The sequence below is a fragment of the Piliocolobus tephrosceles genome, chromosome 1, assembly GCF_002776525.5.
Source record: "Piliocolobus tephrosceles isolate RC106 chromosome 1, ASM277652v3, whole genome shotgun sequence".
NCBI lineage: Eukaryota > Metazoa > Chordata > Mammalia > Primates > Cercopithecidae > Piliocolobus > Piliocolobus tephrosceles.
The window spans coordinates 77738245-77747864 of NC_045434.1; the positions used below are offsets into that span (position 1 = coordinate 77738245).

A 9620-nucleotide genomic window follows, 5' to 3' on the forward strand; every position below is an offset into this window, starting at 1 on the left:
TTTAACAGTGTCTCACTCTGTTGCCAGGCTGGAGTGCAGTGGTGCGATGTCAGCTCACTGCAGCCTCCGCCTCCCAGGTTCAAGCAATTCTCCTGCCTCAGCCTCCCAAGTAGCTGGTGTGTCCAGAGTTGGTTCCTTCTGGTGGGTTCTTGGTCTCGCTGACTTCAAGAATGAAGCTGTGGACCTTCGCAGTGAGTGTTACAACATTTAAAGGTGGCATGGACCCAAAATGAGCAGCAGCAAGATTTATTGTGAAGAGCGAAAGAACAAAGCTTCCAGAGCATGGAAGGGGACCCAAACAGGTTGCCGCTGCTGGCTGGGGTGGCCACCTTTTATTCCCTTATTTGTCCTGCTGATTGGTCCATTTTACAGAGTGCTGATTGGTCCATTTTACAGAGTGCTGATTGGTCCATTTTACAGAGTGCTAACCGGTGCATTTACAATCCTCTAGCTAGACGGAAAAGTTTTTCAAGTCCCCACTCCACCCAGGGAGTCCAGCTGGCTTCACCTCTCACTGGGACTACAGGTGCATACCACCACACCTAGCTAATTTTTGTATTTTTAGTAGAGACAGGGTTTCACCATGTTGTTCAGGAAGGTCTCGATCTCTTGATCTCATGATCTGCCTGCCTCGGCCTCCAAAAGTGCTGGGATTACAGGTGTGAGCCACCACACCTGGCCCTAGATTTTCCTTTCTATTGCAACTCCTCTCAACTAGTGTTGCCTTCCACCATATAAAGCAGAATTACCTCAGGAGTCCTATGGCCCTGACTCTACCTGCACAAAGCACTACTGTGCTTTGCTATCTGCAAGAACAGAGATTGTTTGCTTCAACCACTTTCTCTGAATGGATAAATGAATTATGATGATATCTAAAGTTACCCAATTTCAAACAAGAGGAAGAATCTGGCTCAGTACCACAAATGTTCTTGGAATTGGGATAATAAAAAAGTCCCTTAGGCATCCCTTCGTCTGCTCTGACTACACTCTCTTCAAAGGAAGAGGCTTGGGCCACAGCTCTGACGATAATCCTGCTGTCCCTCCAAACACAGCTGAGGAATTGGGTGGTGGGGCACCTGCTCCCATGCTCTATAGCCTGGCTCAGAGAGAAGAATTGCCTTAATTATATTGTTATTCTTCCTGGACAGGCTGTAGGTTGTGTAAAGTAACAAAAAGGACTGAGAAGTGACTTCCCATTCAGCCTCTTCCAAGGCCATTTTTGATGGGCAGGTCAAGTTCACTCGCATTTGACTATTTGTTGGCCAATCTAGTGCATTCACCCTTGCTGGTCCTCAGTCATCTCCTTTACCTTCAGAGAGCATTCTAGATTGCTCTTCCTCTTACCTTCCTTGTGAAACCCACAACCCCTAGTCCCTCCCCTTCCCTGGCATTTGTTATGTCCTCGACCAATCCCTGACCTGGTATTGGTCAGTCTCCAATCCTGGTGGATCTCTGTGGGAACTAAGTTAAGTCTAACTTCTGTCTCCCTCTTTAGAATTTACTGGGAGTACTGTAAATAAAGTATTATTGTCATAATTGTTTCTGATTAACATTTTTACACCTAATAAAGTCTCAGAGAGATTGAATTTACTGGGTCTAGGGGAGGAGCACCTTCCACATGACCTGCCCAGCAATTAAAGCTGCTTGTTAGTCCGAGGCCCAGGATGGCCGAGGACAGCTGGAGAGCTCTTCATTGCAGGCAGCTCTGGTTAACATCAACCAGGAAAGCTCTTTGTAAACACATGAATAATTGATCGTCCAGCGCTCACATAGCTACCGCGGATCTGAGCCCGTATGACTCATTTGCGAGCCATTCCTGTCGTCTGGATGCCATAACATTGGAGAAATGATGATCATTTCTTGGAGGTTCTTCTGTGGCCAGAGTTGCCAAGACCAAGGCTGTAATGGTTTGTTATGATGACCTTTGTTATTCCATTAGGCTCAATTGCTTTAAAAAATGATGTGTGCATACTTTAGGAACGTTTTTACCCTTTATGTTGACCTGACATCATAGTTTATATTACAAAATGTATTAATGACAGAGGAGTGTTTTCATGTCCCAAGGACAAATTTTAACAACCATAATCTGCCCTTAGTCATCATAAATATAAATGTATTGGTCAAACAGATCTCGTTAATGTGGCCAAGATAAATGCAAGTCTATATTTTAAGGCAGCTGAAGTCCTAGAGAATATATTTGGAGCTTTTTGTAGGGCTAAGAGATCTTGTACATGTGCTATCAAAAGGCTGAGAAAATTAACATGTTCCCCCCTCTGATTTTGCACTGGACAGATATAAACGTCTTGGGGATGTCAAATAAGATTGTTCACATAGTTTCTGGACACCATTAATTCCTGATGGGGTGAATCTCAGTTCTTAAAGCCATATTCTTCTCATTATGCTCACAGGGCTTTTGAAAAGAGAACAAAATAAAGATTTCAAGTCTTAGCAATGTGCTGCCCAGCCAACATTTTTTTGAGTTATACTGTGTCTTAAATTTCTAATTATATCATTCTCCCCATTCCCCAATAGCTTGCTTCCTGTGGGACAAGCCCCCTTTCCACAGATGTGGGTCTGACATTTGCATCATTCCAGTTGGCAAGCCACATGTTGGCAGACAGTGTTCTGGGCATGATCTGGAGGACAGGATGAGTGCTTTGTTTTCTCTTTGTTATGCCATACTCAGCAGCTCTGGTCATTGTTCATGGTGTCCACATTTTAAGCTTCTTAGGGAGAAAATAAATCCTTATTGAAGAAATACTTTTTAATAGTGCTTTTATTTTGAACCATGAAAATGCATTTAAAGCAACAATGTCTCAAATGCTACTGTCAGAGCAGACTGTTTACAGGAATGAGTTCATTTCCCCCAGATATGGTAAAAAACAAATAAACAAAACAAAAAAATGGTGCCATAATTAGCCTCTCCAAGAATTATGGTCACCTGGCAATGAATGAAAAGCACTTCAATTAAAACCATTTACCCTTTTTCCCTTTGAAGAATCTTGTAAAGCAATTTTCCCTTCTGAATCTGCTGTCGTTTTTGGCAACACAAAATATTGGGCTTTAGGGATGAGTTTTGCCTGGATAAATTATCTGGGACTGGGGACTGGATTATTTTCTAAATTTGTGCTATGATCATCTCCTGTGTTGTTTGAACTTCTTGAGCAGTTAAAAAAGTGAGGTACATGCACCCATGTTCATAGCAGTATTATTTACAATAGCAAGAACAAACAAACAAACAAACAAAAAAACAAAAACAAACAAAAAAACCAATAGAAACAGCCCAGGTCCACTGACAGATGAATGGATAAACAAAATTTAGCCTATACATACAATGGAATATTATTCAGCCTTGAAAAGGAGCAAAATTCTGACACATGCTATAACATGGATGAACCCTGAGGACATTACGCTAAGTGAAATAAGCTAGTCATATAAAGACATATACTATATGATTCCACTAATATAAGGTACCTAGAGCAGTCACCCTATTCTAGATATAAAATAGAAACAAAAAGTAGAATGCTAGTTGCCAGTGGATGGGGGAATGGAGAATAAGTAGTAGTTGTCTCATAGGTATAGAGTTTCAGTTTTGCAAGATGAAAAGAATTCCAGAGATTGGTTGCAAAACAAAGTGAATGTGCTTAATACTCCTGAACTGTACACTTTAAAAAAATGGTTATGGTGGCCAAGGCAAGAGGATCACTTGAGGTCAGGAGTTCAAGACCAGCCCGGGCAACATAGTGAGACCCTATGTCTACAAAAAATGAAAGTATTAGCCAGGCATGGTGGTGCATGCCTTTAGCCCTAGCTACTTGGAAGGCTGAGGTGGGTGGATAACTTGAGCCAAGGAGTTCACAAGTTGCAGTGAGCTATGATCACACCACTGCACTCCAGCCTGGGTGGTAGAGTGAGGCCCTTTCTTTAAAAGAATAAAAAAAGAAGTTATGGTGGTACATTTTATGTTATATATATTTTACCACAATTAAAAAATAATTTAAAAGAGTGCAACACTTCGGAGACTTGGAGTTGCATTAATCCCAACTCTAAAGTCCCTTCCTGAAAAGTCATACTAGGCTACTGCTGCTGAAAGAACACCAACCCCACGTAGCCCATTCAGAACTCTTCTTGCTGACACCAAAAAGAATAAGAAATTGCAATGTAATGTTTTTGAACTTGAGAGATAATTTAACTTCAGATTTTTAATTTCTCATTTTGCCTTCTTTGGCTCTTAACTTGGAATTTAATTTTGTACTACAGACTCCTTGGTAATTTGGTGTTGAGGGGGTTTATGTTCAAATCTAGAGCATCTTATTGTCATTTTATTGTTGAGGTACCTTTGTGATATAGCTTGACTTTGCTGCACAGTCTGATAGGTTCTGTTGGTCAGTATGATGTCTGGACATAGTTTGAGATGGAAAATAGAAAAGGATTGACCATTTTTATCTTGACTACAGAAAGGCCTTGAAGAACATAATGTACTGTGCTGGCCCATCTCAGAACCTTGTGGGGCAGAAACAGTACCTTTCTAGAAAGATCTACATGCAAGTGACACTGGAGATGGGGGTAGGAGTTGATTCCCTCTCTGAAGATGCTATCCCTATTTTATATATACATATATATATATATATATATGACTGGGCATAATGTGTAAGCACAATGGGCTCAAAGAACGAAAAGTTGAGGAATCTGGGGAGACAGATAACTTAGCTGTAACAAATGTGTTATAATCACACTTATCCCTAATATGTCCAAATGAAGAGACATTCCTTAGTCTTGGCCCCTCTCTGCCTCCTCACACTGTCTTGTTTGGGGGAGATCTGATTGGTAAATTTGGAAGTAGTGAGTTTGAGCTCTGCTCTTTCTCCTTCTCTTTTCTACTTGGGCTCTTGTTGCCTTCAAGGTGCTAGGACCCTGGACCCTTTGGTCCAAGTGGTGATTTTGGTAGAAAAGACCCTTCCCTAGTTGGGAGATGCCTGTAGTTCTCCAGTTTTGCCTAAGGCTGGGGAGATAAATTCAGTATTGGGATTCAGTATTATTGATAAAACGTAGGCTGGAGGATGTAGTTTAGGAATACAAAAGCAATGGAATTTTTATCAGTAATAAAGCAGATATTTTGATCTCAAAACAAAACAAAATAAAACTAAAACCCACAAACAAAACCCAATAGGACCATGTTCTAAGTGTACCTTGCATTTGTAAAGTGCCATGACCTGCAGTGCACCTTCATCCACTCTACACGATTAGATCTTACTGATGACCCAGTGAAGTAGGATGGATGTGAGAGTCTTTTGTAAGCTCCTTACGTATCATCACTCTCCTTCTGAATGCATAACGCGTGTCACTGAGCTTTGGGAAGGTTAAGTAACTTGTCCACATTACAGGTGATGGGCTTGAATTAGAACTCAGGGCTCATGCCTTCTGGCAATGCTACAAAATAAGTTGGCAAGAATGAATTCAAAGAGTGGTAGTACCTTCATCCGGAAACCGGTTTGATCCTACAATCTTGTTTTGAAACAAGGGGGGTCATTTGAAACAAATAAGGGGTCCCAAATACTGAAAGGACCTTTAAGACTAGTATGTGTATTTGAATCACCTGTGAACCATGGGTAGAATCTACCATGGGTAGATTCTCAGATATCCTGATTTAGTAGTTCTGCAATGGAACCTAGAAATTCTCATTTTTATAAAGACTCTAACTGTTCTAAACTTTTACTTGATTTTCTGTAGACCAAGTTTCCATCACCCCTACACACCCCACATTAATGTTAACATTATTCTTAGTGGTATGTAAAGGAATACTGGAGTAACATATTCTGGCTTTCTGAGAAAAATGGAACGTACTAGAATACTTCATGGCTAAGCATGGATGTGCTCATTTTGGGTGATGGGGTCACACTGATCCAAACATACCTCTCCCAGCCCTCAGGGAACCAAGCCCCACTTTTGGATACAGCAGAGGACCATGTATGCCCTGAAAGGGAACAAATTTCTGAAGGCACCAAACCTACAATCTGAATCTCCATGCAACAGAGTGAATGACCACATCATTAACAAATCCTGAATTTGTCAATCAAGCAGAGGCAATGCTTGGGGCCTAACAATTGTGCACAAATCGTGTAACAAATCACCTTGTGTGCATGCATGTGTGGGGGAGTAAATGAGAAAGCATGTTTTGTAAGAAAATTTAATCTCCTTATAAAAATCAATTAGTTTCTTTGTGAATCAACAAATAAGAGGGTCCCAAATACAGCATTAACAATTTTAAAAGCATGAGTACCAATGGTATTTTCTTTTTCTCCTTCCTTCCTTCCTTCTGTCTTTCTTTCTTTCTCCCTTTCTTTCTTTCTTTCTTTCTTTCTTTCTTTCTTTCTTTCTTTCTTTCTCTCTTTTCTTTCTTTCTTTCTTTTTCTCTTTCTTTCTTTCTTTCTCCTTCCTTCCTTCTTCTTTTCTTTCTTCTTTCTTTCTCTCTTCCTCTTTTCCTTTCCTTTCTTTCTTTTTAAAGAAAGGCAAGGTAAAGACTGAGAATGTTGCTGAATGATGGCCCCATTCTCTAAGAGCTCAGTGGGAGTCTGTGCCAACTCATTTTCCTCTCTTCCTCCCTCCCAGCCAAGCTTCAGAGGAAACTCTTTTCATGTGAAATGGAAAGGATGAATTTCAAGCTCCACTGAGAGCTTTAAAACCTTAAATTCTTCTAGAAAATAACCTGCCTCTCAGGAATCCTAGGTCCCAAGAATTGTAAAGCTTTTCCTTAAGCTGTGGAATGGCTCCATTACTAACTATGATTACTTAAGTCTCAGAATAGAAGGATGTAATAAATCTGACAGTATTTGTTCTGGTTTGTGATGAAGCAAAACTGTATAATATTAAATCAGATGTTGTTATAAACATATGAAATGGTGCGTTTTTTTTCTGACTTGGGGCATTGTGGCATGAAGCATCCCACCAAAAATGTTTTTGCATTCTTGGATATCAGCTCTGGTTTCTGCTAGATTTCCTTCTTTCTGAGCATGGATGCTAAATAACAGTGCTTCTTTTTAGCCATCTGTGTGTTTCCTGTGAGTTAGCAGGGCTGAGGAGACGTATTCTCCTTCCTTTGTGTGCTTCTCTATGGGGTAGAACTGGAGACACAGGCAAAGTGTATGGATTTCTGTGTGTGTGTGTGTGTGTGTGTGTGTGTGTGTGTGTGTGTCTGTTAGGTGGAGGAATGAATGGCATCCTAGCACCCTGGAATGTTTGGGTTGGAAAGCCTGTTAGATACAAACTAGTTAACTCACCTCCTCGTTACCCAGGTCACATTTTTAAGCTTAGGTCCAAATGTGTGTGAGAGAGAATGCTGGAAAGATCTGGAGGTTGGAAGGAGTTTTGAAAGGGCAGTGAGTTCATCCACTGCCTTCACTCCTCTTCCCACCTGAGTTCTCAATAAAAGGGACATTTCCCCTTCTTTTAAAGACTTCCTGATAAAGGGAGTCTGCATGGACATCCCAATAAGCACCAGGCAGCACAAGGGAGGGAGCTCTGGTGGTGGCGGATTTGGGACACTCAGGCACATGGTTGCAAAGGCGCAAAGGTGTGACCATTCTAGATGTATCTTCCGCAAGGCCCTGGTGGAAGGGATCAACTGCATCCCCTAAAACTGCCAGGGCAGCTTCCCATGATGCTGGGCTGAGTCCAGGTTTCTAGATTTGGCCGGTGCAGGCTCCTGGTTTGCTAGAAAATTGCTGATGAAATAGGAGAGTTGTCAGGCCATGGGACAAACCTGCCACTGTCCTCAGGCGCCACCCTGCCTGGCCTTGTGTGCTGGCAGTCATGACCCTTTGGACGTCTGCATGTTTGTCTCTGGGTGAGTGGCTGTGTTGGGATTTAGTTTTTATTTGCTATATGATGAGCAAAGAACCACAAAGAAGTCCTAACACACCTGGTGCTAAAAAGTGATTATCCTTGCCCTTGTTTTAGGACTTACAGCCACTTTTTCTTTCTGTAGCTTCCAAATATTTTATTTTTTATAATTAAGAAAGTAAATTTATATTAAGTTTCTTTTCTGAGACAGGGTCTCACTCTGTCACCCAAGCTGGAGTGCCATGGTGCAACATCAGCTCACTGCAACCTCTGCCTCCAGGACTCAAGTCATCCTCCCACCTCAGCCTCATGAGTAGCTGGGGCCCAGCCCTGCCTGGCTAAATTTTGTATTTTTTGTGGAGATGAGGATTTTTTATGTTGCCCAGGCTGTTCTTGAACTCCTGGGCTCAAGTGATCCACCTGCCTCGGCCTCCCAAAATACTGTGGAATTACAGGTTTGAACCACTGTGCCCAGCCTATGTTAAAATTAATATTAATTTTTCCATTTAAAATGTCATTAATTAAAATTGATAAAATTTGTATTGAAACCATAGCCTAGAATCTTTGCATATGGAAGAATCACTTTTTAAAAAGATGATTTAGGATGTTGATAGCATCTCATGAATTGTTTAGAGCTGCACTGTCTGACATGGTAGCCATTAACCATGTGTGGTCATTGAGTGTTTGGCACATAGCCAGTACAAATTAAGACGCGCTGTGTATGGAAAATACACACCCAATTTCAAAGACTCAGTACAAGTGAAAACGTTACCTATTTTAGTAATTTTTTTTTAAATGATTACATGTGAAATGATAATAGCTTGTATAATACTGGGTTAAAGAAAGCATTAGAATTAACTTCATCTGTCTGTTTTCACCTGTTAATGTGGTTACTAAAAAATTTTAAATTACATATGTGAGTGTGGTATAAAGAAGAGAAGGTTAGCATTCCCCTTGATGAGCATGGAGGAGTCCTGTACACTCATATAACTTCGGCATTGCTACCTTCTTTGTGGCATGTGACCATGGTTTTGAGAATGGAAAATGATTGTGTAATTGGTACGGGGTTTCCTTTGTGATGATTAAAATGTTCTGGAACTAGATAGTGGTGTCAGTTACACAATATTGTGAATGCACTACATACCACTAATAGGAAATTTTATGTTATGTATCTTTTACTGTAATAAAAAATTACATGTGTCTCACATTATATTTCTATTTTGCAATGGGTGTGGCTTTGCTTACACTAGTGTCTCTAGAATGGGGAAGAAATGGAAAGAGATAATGATGGGATGAAGACTGCAGGAAGGGGTTGGAATTCTTTTCTCTCTCCCTTTGGTAAAAATATGAGCATATATTTAAGTTTCCTGCCTTCTTTGCAGTCTGTCCCTGGGGGCCCCGACCTCTTGCAACTCCTGCCTCTAGACAATGCCTTCACCTTGTTGAGCTCATCTCACTTTCCTCCACACTTGGCCAGCTGCCCACCGCTGTGTTTCTCTCTGAGATAATCCTGTCCCTATGATTTCTCCGGTTTATGTGGTGTTAAGGAGTTAGGGATCTTGACAGTTAAAAGTAACATAGAACACCCAGATCAGGCTCCACAAGCCTCCCCAACCTCAGGCATTGTTGATGAAGAAAAAGTGAAGTCTTTTCTGTGCATCTCTGGAATCAGTTTCTGAAAAGTGACCCCCAGAAGGCAAGCCTGATGTGTGGTACTCAAAGTCAGGACAGTGGTTACACTGGGTGGGAAGGAGGTGGGCAGTGATGGGGCCAGGGTGCAG

At 41.2% G+C, this 9620-nt stretch overlaps 1 pseudogene; it reads left to right on the plus strand.

Annotated features, from left to right (window-relative positions):
* The first annotated feature begins 8759 nt into the window (after positions 1 to 8759).
* Positions 8760 to 8874, plus strand: LOC111537177 (annotated as a pseudogene).
* The last annotated feature ends 746 nt before the right edge of the window (positions 8875 to 9620 follow it).